We start from the raw sequence: 10,367 nt of genomic DNA, 5'->3' as shown, positions 1-10,367 counted from the left end.
TTTTTTTTTTTTTTTTTTTTTTTGTATCTGGATAATCAATTCAGCTCTGTGGAAAAGAATCTAGTGTTTTGCCATGATATCAGAACTTCCTGGGGAGGTGAGACAGGGTTGTTGTTTATATGCATGTTCTGTAAATGAGCAAAGGAGGTAATTTTGATGACTTTTCTTAGAATCTTTTGCTGTTGAAGGGAATAACCCTCTCCTCTCCAGAGTATTTAAAACTAGTATGGAGAGCAGCCTCTGAATTGCAATTGCAGGCTGTATTGTGAGTCTTTGTATAAAGTAAAGGCTTTAGGGGGTGACCTTGTATTCTGGGATGTAGCCTGAGTCTGCTCTCAGACAGGATTCTCAGAAAGATGGGAGCACACTAGAATTCATAGCAATATTTCTTCTTATTTTTGACAACTCACTAAGTCAAAGAGAGAGCAATATAGGTAACTGCTGCAGCCTCATCATGGGATTATGGAAAAAAAGAAGAAAAAGCCTTTATGATAAACACTAAAAGAACAGCAGCTATGGCCTCTAGGGAATAACTTGCATAGAAAAGCTGTCAGATTCTGCCCTCATCTTAGGCCCACCATATGTTGAGTTTACATAAACTCAAAACTCCAGCTTTTTCAGTCTCTTCATTAGCGTTAGTCACCAACATGTGTGATCTCTGTGCCACTTCAAAACCCACTGAAATTCCATTTGTACTCCTAGCTTGCTTTCTGCTAGGAAAACATTGAAGTTATTTAGTGTCTAGAGACTGAGATACAGCTGTTTTCAGGGGTAAGACATACACTAGGGTGTTTTTTGTCCCTTTGTATAAGGTTAAAAAGTTACAGATTCAAATGGTTCTGGGAGATGGACCGACCCTACCCTAGGTAAAATAAATATTTAATGTAGTGTATGTTTTCAGGGATTGGTGGCATGGATTAGGTATGAGTATTTACTCCCTTTCCAGCCTACCCCTCAAGGCTCAGGAAAACAAGGAAAGATATGTGGAGTGCTGCTGAAAATGATTATCAGTGCTGTAAGGAGAAAAACAGCAGGAATTTAACTTTAAAAGCCTTGCTTATTAAGGCTCACAAAATTGGCAATACTTTTGCATACACCTACATCAAAACACACAAGCAAGACCCCCACCCCCAGCATACTGTTTTTCATAAGTATGGGATGGTGGTGAGCCCTTTAAACAAAAGAAAGATATGTCACTATGGTCTTAAAATACCTACTTGCTTAAGATAACCAAACATCTTTATTCTTCTTATTTTGCCAGAACAATTCCATTTTAAATACCTGTCCTACGTGTGACCATTAATTTGGTTAAATTAATGCTTCCTCCGCTGCTCCCCCTGCAGCTGAGACCACAATTTAGAAACAGCTGATCATGCCAGAGAGCAGGGTGCTCCATTTTGAAACTAGGGAAATCTGTTCCTTGCTACTTCTTTTTGGTCTTTCGAATGGTAAGTATTTGTAAACACTATTTTCCCTTATATTTTTGAGAAATTTTACATTACTCTGATTTCAGTATTGTTATAGAGGAGTAATTTAAGTGAAAATCTTGGTCTTGGTGTTAAGGTATGAATGCTAATTCTTTGTATTAATTCATTGTCCTCACTTATAGACAAAATCCTCATGCTGTTGGACTATGCTTGTAATGGAACGCTACACTGAAAAGTTTCACATTTAGCTAAAACAAAGTTGGAGAAAATGGAAGTGTAATACATTAATCACTTCAGCAATAAACTGTAAGAATAACTATCCCACTCCCACACTGTAGCCTTGTGCGTGTGTTCTGTGGGTGTTATCAATTATGGCTGACTGAAAGCATGTGAAACTTTTGTGTGAATATTTGCAAAACAAATTCAGTACCAAAGCCTTTTGACTTAGCAAGGTAAGGTTTAACATTGACCAAGTCCTTGTGTCAAGTTACAAGCATCTAGACTGGAGGAATAGTTAAAATCAATGTTGTGATGCAATCTATAAATAGGTTTATTTGTTGTTGTTTGCCTGTGTTCTTATTTTGCCAAACCCTTGTGTAAATGTGGTAGCAAAATATAAAATATTACATTTGCATTAAACTTATTACAAGCTTTTTACCATCATGCGTTTGTTCTATAAACCTGTATTTCCAGAAGAAGAAAAAGTTAACTACAGCATGGTCTGCTCTGTTTTTACAGGGCTTAAAAGATAAGGTTGGCTGTTCTCAGCAGAAATACAAATTAGCAGACCAGCGGTTGAAATTTTCTAGTTATAGAATAATTTAATTTGAAAAGAGGCACAAGTAAATGGAATGGTGCATGAAATTAATGAGTAGTGTTGATTATGAGACTGTTTACACTTCTGTGCCTAATTTAGATGCATTAGAGAAAAGGTTTTTGCAAAGTTTTTTAAAATGAAGTCTGACTGTGAAGGAGGAAGAAAACTTGCGTCAGTTAAGCATAATGCTAGATGGCAATTTACCAGTCTGAAATAAAAGCAGGCTATTGCAGAAATAATAAGTCCCTATGAAATATGGCATACATATTTCAAAGTAGTTTTACAGTAGGTGTATTGAAAGGGTATTCCCTTTTTCACATTAAATGTACATTTATAATTTCTAACGGTTTATCTTTGAACAAACAACAAATTGTATATCTAATATATATAATTTGATAGGCTGTAATTCTTGCTTTAAACATTTGCCTATGAATCTATAGCTGCCAACATCTTTTTTTTAATAGGAAGAGGTTTTTTTGAGTTTTTTTTGTTTTGTTTTAAATGGAATGCATCAAGAACAATAATTTTAAGAATACAATGCTATATAGTAATATAATTTGCTATTTAATAATATGGATTTGCTGTTTACCTTCAAATCACTTTTCAAGTTTAATCAACACCATCCATATTTTATTTAATCTTAATTGTGGAATTCTTAGGGCCTAATTTGTTCAGAGGTGCTCAGTATATAGAACCTCCTGTTTACTTCAGTATGTTTTTTCATCTAATATGTAATGTATAAATAGGGGTGTGCGAAGCAGGCCCCATTTGATTCAGATGCTGATTCAGCCTGAATCGCGGATAGTGATTCAATTTGTTGATTCGGCTGAATCCGAATCTGAAGATTCGATGCTGATTCAGAGAATCAGCAATACAGACACAGCTTTAAATGTTTTTTCTACATACTTTGAGGTACCAGCATGACTTATGAACACTGATGCTGGGGTGGATGGAGCATCCCACAGGTGTGTGGGGGGGCCCCCTCTATGCGCTCAGCAGTGAACCCGGAAGTGGACTGGAATTAGTTCTGGTCCACTTCCACTGGGAGGCGTGCAGGGGGCCTCCCACCTTGGCAACTGGCTGTGGGGGGAGCCTGGGTGCCCCCCCAGAGTGCTTCTGTTCCATTTCCAGGTCTGCTGCCGAGTACACTGGGGAACGCCCCACACTTCTGTGGGACACTCCATGTGCCCCAGCATCACAGCATTTACAAGCCACCTGGTATCTAAATGTTATTTCTACATACCTGTAAAGTTGTATTTATGTCCAAATTGATTTGGAGGGTTCTGATTTGATTTGGAGAGATTAAAGGGTCCTTTGATTTGATTTGGATTCAGAGATTCGGCCACCGAATCAAATCGGGGACCAAAGCTTCACACAGCCCTAATGTATAACACATAAATATCTATATTATATCCAGTTTTACATGTCATAAGTAATGCAGAAGATTCCTCATTATACAGAGTAGTAGTTGGGCATTTGTTTTAGCACAGTATTAACCTTACTATATACAGGTAGTAAAAATAAGATATTCTCAAAGTCTTCAGCTCAGTATTACAACAATCAAAATAATATCCATTAACCTCCTGGAAAGTTAAGTTTTACAAATTTTTCTATGTGCTCTTCCATTTTGGAGCCTTCTAGATTTGCTAGGATGATATAATAGCATGTGGTGTGAACACCTGCTATTTTGTTAAAATATACCTTTGTGCAAATACTTCAACTGCGACCTGAGAAGTTAAGACATCTTTTTATCTCTTACAAGCAAGGCTCTATTCATCTTTATTAAACATTCAATAAGATTACCCAACCATACACACAACAAGTTAGTAGAAAGAAGTTGTGATGGTGATTATCATGACTTACAGATCAGCAAAGGTTAGGGTGAAGTGGAGTACAAATGTACAATGAGCATGTACAAATGTTCAAATCAGCTGGTGCAGGGGGGGAGGGACAAGGAGGCCAGGAACACAGGGGTTGGGGCAGGCTTGGCTACCTTCATGTGGAGGGGATGAGGTTGAGTGGGGTCAGAAATGGTGGGAGGGGAGGGGAGGCTAGGGATGAGGTGGGGTATCGAAGGGGGGGGTTGGACTCTGCCAACAGGGGTGGGGTGAGGCAAGCCTGGGCTCTGTATGTGGAGGCAGGGGTGGGATACCCACCCCTTGGTATCAGTGGGGTGAGGATACCCACAATTTGGGAGTGCGAGGGGGTGGGGTCAATTAGTGAGACCCAACCCCTCCTGTCCAAAAATTTTGGGGATGTGGCCCCACTGGCACCTGAGACCTCATCCTCGCCCCCCTCCCCCATCACAGATGCTCCTCCACTCCCCCAGCAGATGTTTCCTGGACCACTAGGTGGTAGCATCAGGATGAAAATGAGGGTGCATGGGAAAGTTGGGCAGTTTCCAGGGATAGCAGATGAAGGCTGGGTCAGGCTTTGGATGGAGAAGGCATCTCTAGGAGACCACTTTAGAGACCTCTAGAGTCCAGCTGGGCCTATCAGTGTGTTTGTGGGGGGAGAGTTGGGGGTCTCTAAAGGGAGACAGGTGGGGCTGGGTTGTGTCTGAGTAAGAGGGAGTGGGTTAAGGGGGTTCAGGATAAGCCAGGGTTCAGTCCTGGTGGGGATTTCACTTGACCAGCACAAGGTGAAGGGTGTAACAGCTCCACAGACTGGGCTGTGGAAGGGGCTGGGGTTTCCTATACCTGAGTGGTCATGGGGTAGGGCTTTGTCACTCCAGCTGCTGCAGTAGAGCACAGCCCAAGTGGCAGAACATCTCCCTGGAGGTGGGTACATGGAAGTAGGGCGCACTGGGATACTGGAATGTATCCCTGCAACCCCAGTTGATTGGAATTGTGTGTGCACTTTCATTAAAATGCTTGAACCTTGATCAATTGGCACCAGCCTCGTCTGATGAAGTTAACCCATTTCAAGAAACTGCTGTGTTGTAAAACAGCAGCTTCTTGAAATGGTTAAAATAGGGTTTCCATTCTTGATGGGGCTGAATAGGGTCTTAGGCATGTTCCTAAAGTGTGCTGTATCCTGGGCTCTGGTTCTGAATACAGTTAATAGGGAATGACACTTTAGCAGAGTTGTAACATACTGGATCATAGGCATGGCTGAAATAGGATTATATTCTGTGTACCAGAATGCTGAACTGTGTGCTAACATGAATGTTGTTATTGCACAGTATAGCTTGCTGGTATACAGAAATACAAATGCTGCAACTTATGGGAGACTTGATCAAAAATGCTTATTATTATTACCTAATGTAAGCAGGCATAGGTCTAAAATGATTGGCAGAATGGCTTGGTCCAAAGAAGAAGGGCAAATTCACTTCTATGCTTGTTTCTACCTTGAGGAAATTCACTGTCTTCCAGATAGTAAGATACTGAAGATTCAGATATAGATGGAAGTGTTGGCTTTCCCAGCATATTTTTAGAACAAAAGTCCACTGTGGCCTTAGCCAAAAACAGCTGTCATTAAGAAAGCAATGTTTTTCTGTCTAGATTAACTATACCTGCTGATTCAGTGGCAGACACATGACTATGATGAACAGTTGGTAATTATTTAATAATTAAAAAAATGAATTGCTATATTGAATCACATGGTGTTTTTCGTGATACACTAGGTAATAAGGATTAAATTCTGCTTTCTATTCAGAATCCAGTGGTACATGCATGGCAAGCTTTATGCATAGGGTTTGATTCTCAAACAAGGTTCTGCAGCACTGTGGAATGCCTTGAGATCCTTTCAAGGGTGCTCTGGGGTGCCATGTAACATTAGCACTGTTAAGTGTGCAAACATGATTCACAAGATAAATCCAGAGGTTTTAAGTAGGAATCCATATTGGTAAAATCATTATGCCCTGTTCTGACTTTCTGAGTTCTCTGCAACAAAAAAATTCTCTATTTTGCTGTAGTCAAAAAATGAGGGAGAACTCCAAGCTCACATTTTCCATTAGGTGTCTCAAGTCTAAAAAGATTGAGACCCACTGGCATAAGACTACAAGTTTGTCATAGAGGGGACAGACCATGAATATGAAGAAGCTCTTTAACTATTATTGTATTCCCTGGCACTCTATCAGAGGAGAGAATGTATAGGATCATAGGAGATGTAGTTCAAGCAGGTATGTTGGTCTAATATGGGGGTCGGGGGTGGGGAATAGAAGAATGTAACCCTCCAAACAACATCTCCCATGATGTAGTGCTCCCCTGTAGGTGAATGCATTAATATGGTTACTGTTGAAAGTGTGTAGTGAGTATGCTTTGGTGACTTTTCCATGACACTTTCTCTCTTCTTCCATTCCCCCCCTTCTTGCCTAACACTGCACCACTACATTACATACACTCCTTCACTGTGAGATGTACAATGATTAAATCACAGGCTTAATTTATAAGCAGTCACTTCTAACCTTAATCATCTGTATATTCGGGGTGTCCGCATCAGCAAGAAGAGTCCCACAGAAGAAAAGCATGATATGACTCAATGTGTGGGCATTGCATTCTTTTATATAAGATCTTCCATATACCAGCATCTGAAAATAATAGACCTTTAAATTCATCTTGTAAATTACTTCAGGTCGGATACGGGATGACTGTGTGAGGATGTTTTGATATTAGACCCAAATGTTGTCTGTATAAAAGAGTTCTTATGCATTTGCCAACAATATCAACATCCAATCTCTGTTTGGAGCATCACACAGAATTTGAGACACAAATGGAACCTGCAGATTATGCAGTAGTATATGTCTGATTTGGAACTTGTGACTGTTGCCCTATATTACATTATTGGATATAAAATTAATTGCATATTTGTGGAAAGGGAGGTACTGATTTTTATTATGATGTTGTATTTCATGGGTTGGTCGTGGTAGTTTGTTTTTTGGAAAGGCTTGTAGCATTGTTCTGGAAATGAATGCCTGTCCCATTAAGAAATGTTTATCACATGACAGTGTTTTAGCTGTGCCATGTATTTCATGTTGAGCTATCTGCTACTAAACTTTACCTCGCTGATATGTATGTGTGGTACTACACATGTCCTGAAAATGATATAGGCTCTACTGCTTTCTATGAGAACCAAAGATATATTGATGTGGCTGAAAGTATCACTTTCTGAGATGCTGTGATGGCTTTTGAAACCCAGGTGGCAGAGCCACTTCAAATTCAGGAGTTATGATTATTTTAAATTTCTTTCTGAGAAGGAAGAAGGAGGCAAGGGGTGGGAGGAAGGGAGAGAATTATGAGTCAGACTTATCCAGGGTGTAAAACTCTTACAGTCAATGAAGATATGCCTGGAATGAGTTAAGTTCATTGTGTTCTGTGTATGGCACACATTTCAAGGGGGTTGATGACACGTGATTCAATTGCTTGTTGCTGCTTGGTTACAAAGGCAGAGTTCACTGTTTCGTTGGAGTAGTTGCCTGGTTTAATTAGTCATGCTGAGGAAAAAGGGAACACTTTTTAGGAAGAACTTTTCAATTGGAAGATGAAAAAGCTATTTCTTATTAGCAACCAGTGTTCTATTTTTCTTTAGAAGTTTTTAACTATATTTTTTTTTAAGCAACACTAAAGCTTGGACAAAAACCCTAGTGCATCTCCATCTGTGGGTTGGTCTAGCGTAGTGTCCTAAACGCTGGCTCTTTTGCATGATCTTGACGAAGTGGACTAAGGGTAGAGCAGTGGAGGCAAAAGGAATTACCTTGAGAAGAGGAATTGTTAAGGTGGTCTAATTCCATTTGCCTTAGTTTTTCCCCAGAGGAGAAAGAGTGCTTGTTCTTTGCTGTCTTTTGAAATTCACCTGAAAGCATGAGAGAGATTGACACCTTTTCTAAATATGTAATGCTGACTTCTGATATCCATTTTTGTTCAGTGTATGTATTGTGGTGCTGAGCAAAACATTGTAATATAAAGGATAAGTGAAGGAATGAGGCAAGACCATGTTCTCTAAATTGAAGTCAACTTTTGATGCAGTCAGAGCCCTAACACGGCAGCACTGGTCTACCTTGCCAGCAGGCCAACTTATCTACCAAAAGAACATTTGGTTCATCTTGTTCTACAGCTTCTCTTTATCAAACCACAGACACTAACAACCCAACCAGTTGGGAAAGGTAAAAATCTATTACAGTACTTTTCAAGTTGATAATCACAATATATATAGCTTGTGTTTTAGCGTGGTAATTAAGGCATCTTGCTATGGCTCCAGCAGCATAAGACTGAGACCTGTTCTGGACTTGGTAGTCTTCAGGACTGTGAAGGATCATTCAAGATGGGGAGCCAAAAGTGGCCAGATGCAATGAGAACTACATTAGCCCCTGTTGAGCTGTTTGGCTGTAAAACCTGGCATGTCTCTACAACGCCAACCCAACAGACTGTTCAGCTTTAGTTTGGTAGGGTAGGAAGGGACCTGAGCAGATCATCAAGTCCGACCCCCTGCCATGGCAGGAAAGAAAGCTGGGGTCAAATGACCATGGCTAAGTGATTATCTAGCCTCCTTTTGAAGAGCCCCCAGGGTAGGAGTGAGCACCACTTCCCTTGGAAGTTTGGTTCCGGATCTTAGCCGTCCTAGGTGGACCTTTAGCTTGTGGGTTTTGTTCACTATGTAGCTACTTGTAGATGGCATCAGTCATAAATTTGCCTATTTCATTCTCTCTCGCCCTGTGTTTCGGAGACGGCTGCCATTTTGAGTTCAAATCTCTACTACAGAGAAGGTAATGACGCTGCTTTCTCAGAGGGTCTTTACTTGTATTTATGTTTCAACTGAAAATAAAGGTCATCCTCACTGAAAGTGTTTAATTCCCTTCTTTGTCCATGCGAAAAGAAATGATAAGGATGAGTTCCACAATAAAGAGCTCAAAGAAAGCAGTTTAGAGGCATGATTTAAAAATAATTTAACCAAACAAGAAAGAAAAATGATCACTTGCAGAGACTTGGAAAATTTGCAGAATAATGAAAGAACAGAGACTAGATAGCAGTAGTATTTCTCCACAAGTACTATAGAGACTTGTGGCAAGAAGAAAGCAGATTTTCTACCTCTTGGGAACTGTTCATGGTTGGGGGGGGGGGTTAGCTGTTTGCAAGTTCAAATATAATTAGACACCCTGAAATGTTCATTAGCTTCCAAGCAATACCTGCTGTATCTATTTAGAAATCATACAGTTAATATGTCATCCATATGCTTCAATGTTGTTCCTTTTTTTCCATTAGAATTGAAATAGTGACTATATTTTTAGTTCTATAACATCAAAGGAATGGGCATGGCAAAGGCTTTTTACAATGGTGTGCTTGCAACTTAGCTGTTATATTGTTCAAATAAGCTATTTTCTTTTTAAAATAAGGAATGGAAAGGAAACAACTAGAGAGATCTCAGTAATTAAAAGCAGATTTATCAGTTAAATGGTATTTCCTGGAGTGCTCCTGAAAAATGTCCTAACAGAATTTCAGAGCTCCTGCAAATCCTTTCTGCTCGGTAGCCAGTGTTGTTCATGGGTTTAGCAGAGGAGCCTTAATATGGAGAAACAGACTAGATAGTAATACAACAAACTAAAGGATAGGGAGATATTTAGGATAGATTTGTTACTCCTTCAGTTGCTTGGGGCCCTTGCTTCTAACCCACTGTCCCAGCCAGTCCTATCTAACCAACAAAGTAACCAACTACAAGCCTTGCAAAGTGCCACTATCTCTACAGAGCTTGATTTCAAATAGTGATGAACATCTGCTACTACAGGCAGCATTTTGCTGCTCTTCCCAGTATTTGTTCCCTCGTGAAACAAAGAGGTGAGTAAAAAAGAGAGAGAACAGTGAAGGATATCTTAAGTGACTACTGGGAAGACTGATTAAGAAAAGAGAAAATGGGGCTGTCCAATACTAATTTCCTTCCAAGAGAAGTAGATCTGAATTTTAGGATTCTTTTGAGTATCTTCAGGGATGATGTGGTATAAAACTGTCCTTGTATATTGGTCTTGCTGTGCTTAAAATATCACACATGTGAAATGAAAGGGTCTTGTTATACCTTGCACTATGAACTGCACAAATGTTGATGGGTATTAGTACTAGCTCGAGGTTGGAGCAGTTGCACTTCAGGCCAGTAGGAGCCTGGAGGACTGAAAGGTAAGAACCACCTCTCTCTCC

The sequence above is a fragment of the Gavialis gangeticus genome, unplaced genomic scaffold, assembly GCF_001723915.1.
Source record: "Gavialis gangeticus isolate Ggan-Ray unplaced genomic scaffold, GavGan_comp1, whole genome shotgun sequence".
NCBI classification, from domain to species: domain Eukaryota; kingdom Metazoa; phylum Chordata; order Crocodylia; family Gavialidae; genus Gavialis; species Gavialis gangeticus.
The sequence above is the reverse complement of the archived record's forward strand: the minus strand, read 5'-3'. Positions refer to the sequence as shown.